Here is a 6,752-nt window from a genome sequence, read left to right as displayed (position 1 = left end):
TAAGGGTTTCTGTATATGGGATCCCATACCTGTAATAATTTTTTATTTTTGTACTTCATCGTAAAATATCATTTATTGGTAACATAACAATCCTATTGGGTTTATTTAATGTTTATTTTTTTTTAGTAGACTGGTAATCAAGACTATGGAAAGAACCCTTATCCGGAAAACCCCAGGTTCCATTCTGGATAGCAGGTCCCATACCTGTATATAGATATGACATTTGAAAAACAAAAGGCACTCTGCAGGATTGGCAGGAAAAGATACATTGCTGATTAACGTATTTACTGATGGCTGTGCTTAATATACTATGTGCTTAGAGTAGGAGCGGGGATTTTTCCCTTTATGACTGTGGAGTTGCTTACATAATATGAGGCTTCCAGAGGAAACCATGAGGTGAACAGACCCTAGAATTTCAAGATAATAAAATGATCTGTCAGTGCGCAACATGAGTAATCCTACCCTCGGTGTTCTGACATCTCCTGCGTGTATTTATAGAGGCACAAACCATATGGTGTAACCCTAAGGGGCAATAACAGACTGAATGCAGTTTTTTTTTTTTTAATGGGGTTCTATTATTATCTTTCTAGAAATAACTGTATAAGAAAGAAATAACTAACGTAAAATGCACAAGTTCCGATGCCTTGAAACTATGAAACAAATACACGCAATAGCGATGTGGGGGGGCATCTCTAAGAGTGACCTCGGGGGTTAAACCAAAGGTGGTTCTCTTGTATTTTCATGAATCCAAAGCACAAAGCTTGTAGAGACTATGAAAAGTAACCCAGCGTGACTCAAAGCAAATAATTCTGCTCAGTATTGCCACTTAAGGAGGGAAATCTGGCTTCCCAACTAAAACATGTTAAAGAGCCCCACACAACTCCAAAACCCCTAATATCCCTATCCCTGTAATCTGTTCCTTCAAACAGTAGGAATAAATACCATTTTTATATGCTGAAATCCAGCTGCAAAACTGTTCTTCTCTTTCTGCATCATTTGTAATCCTGGCAGGGGAGGAGGGACTAAAACACTGATGTTACACATTGTAACAACTTCCCCCCAGCTTACAGACAGCATGCAGGAACTACATAACCCACAATGCATTGCACTGGGATGTTCCTTTATTGACATCACGTGTGCAGCAGGGGATTGTGGGATTGGGAGGAGGCAGGCTGAGGACAGGCAACTACTGTTACAGTTTATTTGAGTCACAAAGTAGTCAGCCAGATCAGCAGGGGAACAGGGGGTGGGGCTTAGGGAACAGGGGGCGGGGCCTAGGGAACTGTTCCAAACCAGATTATTACATTAAACATCATGAAAAGGCTGCGTATTATTTAATTGATGTATATTGCAAAGTTGCTTGAAATTATGTTTACTTTTCAAAAAGTTGTCAGCCTGGTAGTATACCAATGCTGCTTTATACAACATTTTGTGTCAGGTCTCAACCTTTGTTCTATGTATGATAACCGTGTGTGTAACAGTCAGTGGTACCTACTCAGTTTGTCTTTCGCAGTCTGAATCTGCCATCAAATTTTTGGGGTCCTGAGTAATGTAAAATGGTATTATATCTTTGAGAAACATGTCACCTCCCTCAGCGTTCAGCTGCCCCAGAACCTCCAGTTACCCCACTGCCTCAGTCTTTAGCAACGGTGCATTTGCAGAAAACCTGACCTTTGTCTTCAAAACCTCACCTGAAAGCCCCCCCCCCTTTTTTTTTTTAAACTACAAATGTGACACTTTTGGCAGCGTAGGTTTGGTGAAGCCCAAGGACTCATTTGGGGGGGAACCTCTGGTATCTATAAATCAGAGTATTGTCCAGATGTTCCAACGCAGAGAATGTCACTCTAGTAGCCAGTGCTTGACAAACCAGACTGGTGATGTTGGATATACTAGTCAGGTACCACAGGTGTAACGTTCCAGCCTGTTGGTGGCCCAGCGCCTGTATAAGCATGTGTGCAAACAATTGCACCTTTCATTCCTTGTTGCCTTAAATCGGCATTGGCAACATCACTCGGTGCCAACTGGCATGTACCCAGTGACACACCTGATCTGGCACAAACATTAGGTATTTGTCTTCTCAGGTATGTTTTTATAATGCCCATGACAGGTCTTTACTACTTGAAGCAGGGATCCCCAACCTTTATTACCTGTGAGCTACACTCAAATGTAAAAAGAGTAAAAGAGCAACACAAACATAAAAAGTTGGGTGGCAAATAAGGACTATGGCTATTTGGTAGCCCCTTGGACTCCTCGCTGGCTCTTCATGAAGGTGTCCCACGCCGAATGCAGGTATCCCACAGGAATTCCACCTTTTATACTCCTAGTTTTCCTGGGCTTAGTCCGTTACTACCAGCTGACCCCACATAACGACTAATCAATATACTGTAAATAGCGTGCCCTTGTGACTGTACTTGCCCTATCCCTGAACTATACTGTACTTCACCATTTATAAGCCCCTATTGGCTGTCACTCTCCCATGACCCTGCAGGCTCATAGCCCCCAGGTTCCATGGGGACTGGCAGCCTACGGGAGGTTCTGTTTGGCTTTACACTGGGTTTTTATGCAACCAAAACTTGCCCCCAAGCCAGGAATTCAAAAATAACCCCTGCTTTGGGGCCACTGGGAGCAACATGTTGCCCCTGTGACCCAGACTACAGCAATAAAGACATTTCTACTACTTACTTGGCCTGTCTGACTGTAGCTCTGTCTGCTCACTTCCTGCTTTTATTTTACCCCCATTAAATATCTCACACCTTTGTGTAATGTTTTGTAGGATGTAAAGGGGTTGAATTAAATTTTAGTATGATGTAGAGAGGGCTATTCTGATAGTATTTGCAATTGGTCTTCATGTTTTATATTATGTTCCATATTATTATATGGTTTTTGAATTATTTAGATCTTTATGTTGCTGCTCTCCAGTTTGAAGTTTCAGCAGCTATCTGGTTGCCAGGGTACTAACTACCCTAGCAACCAGACATTGATTTGAATGAGAGACTGAATATAAATAGGAGATGGCTAAGTAATTTGCTGCCGGGTTCAGTGACCCTCATTTTAAAGCCGGAAAAAGGCAGAAGAAGGAGACAAATAATCCAAAAACTATATTGTGTATTCAATTGAAACAGCTAAGATTTCAGTTGTGTTAACCATATATCATTTTGGAACTTCAGTCACACTTTACTGCTGTGCTGCCCCCCCCAGCAACCGATCAGCAGAACAATGGGAAGGGAGCAAGATAGCAGCTCCCAGTAGGTATCAGAATAGCACTCAATAGTAAGATATCCAAGTCCGGCTTGGGACTCCTCCAGTTACATGGGAGTAGGAGAAACAATAGGTTAGCTGAAAGCAGTTCTAATGTGTAGCGCTGGCTGAAAGCTCAGACTCAGGCACAATGCACTGAGATGGCGCCTACACACCAATATTACAGCTACAAATACATTTGTTGGTTCAAGAATAAAATGTTAAATGGCAGAGGGAATTATTTGCTGTGTAACAGTGTCATTTAGAAATAAAAAGTATCCCATAAAAATCATGACAGTATCCCTTTAAATCTCGTAAAAAATAATTTAATTGAATAAACCCAATAGGGCTGTTCTGCCCCCAATAAGGGGTAATTATATCTTAGTTGGGATCAAGTACAGGTACTGTTTTATTATTACAGAGAAAAGGGAATCATTTAACCATGAAATAAACCCAATAGGGCTGTTCTGCCCCAATAAGGGGTAATTATATCTTAGTTGGGATCAAGTACAGGTACTGTTTTATTATTACAGAGAAAATGGAATCATTTAACCATTAAATAAACCCAATAGGGCTGTTCTGCCCCAATAAGGGGTAATTATATCTTAGTTGGGATCAAGTACAGGTACTGTTTTATTATTACAGAGAAAAGGGAATCATTTAACCATGAAATAAACCCAATAGGGCTGTTCTGCCCCCAATAAGGGGTAAATGACCCACAGCATAGATCTGCTGTATTGTTTGGCTGTATTTGTGTTGGGGAGGGAAGTGTTAGAAAATGTGACAGGTTGAATCCTGCCCTCCCCACCTTTCCCTGACATGTCCTTACGCCATACTATGTTTACCTGGAGTTTGAACCTCTCCTAGTGTGGGCGTTGGCACAAAGAGAGATTATTATTGTGGCGGTAATGGTGGATGAACAAGGGGGGGGGTAGAAGGTGTGCCTCCAATACATGTGTAAAATTAAGGTTTTATTACGAGGGTGCATCAGTGCTTCGTTAATCCCTCCTATAATTATAGAAATAAGTTCCCCGGCTGTATTTGTTCTGCTACATTGGTGCTTCTAGGGGAGCTGGGGGTTAACATCCTTAATTCTTCTCCCGGCATAGTAGCCGACCTGCTTGTCACAGCTTGTGTGGCGTCTCTCCCAAACGCACAGACACGGAAAGAAAAGAAAAATAAGAGCGGAGGTGGAAACTGCACACACATATTATGTGCTACTAATTACTCACCTATAGGGCGCATTATTTATTTATTTCTTTTAGCAAGAACGACATGAAAATATGTGAAATTATATATAGATAGGTTTAATAATAAATGTCAAGTCAGCTTTGTGTTTGCTATAGTATATGCTTTTCTGTTAGAAAATCCTATAATATGTCAAAACTCTTTTCTTTTGTCTATAATATTCTACCTCACAATTGATCGTGTGCCTTGTTATGTATTCAACTGGCCATGCACAATTAAAGTGTGCTCATTTGGCAAGGGTGCCAAATAAGTGGATTTTTGCCCAATTTAGTCACCTGCCTGCTGGGATCTGATCATTTGGCCATTAGGAAAGGGGTTTATCAACGCAATGATGCAGTTCTTGTCTGATAGGATTTTGAAATTTGCCCGACAGATATTTGGCTTATTTTCAGACAGTAATGGGCAGTACCAATAAACAGGTAAATAAGCTGCCAACTCTGTATAAGGTGCTGAAGCTGCAGCTTAAATCTACCCAAATAGCCCAGCTTTACTACTTTTCATCCTGTTGTGTAATACTTTATATCTCTTATTATTATATATAACTTCTCTTTTTTACTCTGTATAACAGGGCTCCCCAACCTTTCTTACTTGTGAGACACAGTCAAATGCCTTGGAGAGCAACAAATACATCATAGAAGTTCATGGAGGAGCCAAATAAGGGCTGTGATTGGCTATTAGGCAGCCTCTATGCACACTATCAGCTTACAGGGGCTTTATTTGATAGGAAATCTTGGTTTTATTCAACCAAAACTTGCCCCCAAGTCAGGAATTCAAAAATAACTCCCTGGTTTGGGGGCACTGGGAGCAACATCCAAGGGGTTGGTGAGCAACATGTTGCCCCTGAGCCACTGGTTGGGGATCCCTGCTGTATATCATCCCTCTATGAGTTGCTTGCTACATATAAACTTTTTATATAAAACTTCTTTCCTCCTTCTCATTATATGTTCTCCCTTTAATTCAGCTTCATACTTCTCAGAACTATTCCCCACAACTCCAATTGCACCATATATGCCTTCCTTTAACCCCTCCCATTGTACAGGTATTGGACCCATTATCCATAAAGTTCTGATTTATGGAAAGGCCATCTCCCATAGACTCCATTTTAATCAAATAATTCACATTTATAAAAATGATTCCCTTTTCTCTGTAATAATAAAACAGTACCTGTACTTGATCCCAACTAAGATATAATTACCCCTTATTGGGGGCAGAACAGCCCTATTGGGTTTATTTCATGGTTAAATGATTCCCTTTTCTCTGTAATAATAAAACAGTACCTGTACTTGATCCCAACTAAGATATAATTACCCCTTATTGGGGACAGAACAGCCCTATTGGGTTTATTTCATGGTTAAATGATTCCCTTTTCTCTGTAATAATAAAACAGTACCTGTACTTGATCCCAACTAAGATATAATTACCCCTTATTGGGGGCAGAACAGCCCTATTGGGTTTATTTCATGGTTAAATGATTCCCTTTTCTCTGTAATAATAAAACAGTACCTGTACTTGATCCCAACTAAGATATAATTACCCCTTGTTGGAGCCAAAGCAATCCTAATGGGATTTAATTACTGTTTAAATACATTTTCAAGTAGACTTAAGGTAGGAGATCCAAATTACTAAAAGATCCCTTATCCGTAAAAACCCAGGTCCCGAGCATTCTGGATATAGATTTCAGCAGCTATCTGGTTGCTATCCTTCATCTTATCTAACAACCAGGCAGTGGCTTGAATAATAGAGTGCAATATAAATAGGAGTGGGCCTGTGCAGAAAGATAAGTAATAAAAATGAATAGTTTGAAAGATGCAAAAGAAGTTCAAAAATTACAACTAACAAAGACCAATTGAAAAGTTGTTAATATGATATTGTATAACACACTAAAAGCTGAACTACCCCACTAAGAATTATTTTACTGCCTCATATTGTTCTATGTGTTCTTCCTATCCCCTAGCCTTATCTTATCCCTACTGGACTGTGAGCCCTATGTGCAACTACATGAGCAGAGCAATGGTGGAATGAAGGGTGCAGTTGGGGTAGAGCTATGAGGAAAATGGTCAGTGATTGAGGGGGCATTACCCTAGGACAGGGTTGCCAGGTTGGCAGTTTTCCCGCCAAATTGGGCTACTAATTTAAAGCCCAGGCGGGTTTCCAAAGTACAAACCTGCCAAGGTACAGTTTTAGGCTATTTTTTTGGAGCCTTGGCGGGGTTGTAGTTTGGAAACCCCAAAGTTTTTTTCCCCCTAGTGTGCCTGTTCCACTGCATG

The sequence above is a fragment of the Xenopus tropicalis genome, chromosome 10, assembly GCF_000004195.4.
Source record: "Xenopus tropicalis strain Nigerian chromosome 10, UCB_Xtro_10.0, whole genome shotgun sequence".
Taxonomy (NCBI): Eukaryota; Metazoa; Chordata; class Amphibia; order Anura; family Pipidae; genus Xenopus; species Xenopus tropicalis.
Note: the sequence above shows the minus strand (reverse complement) of the source record.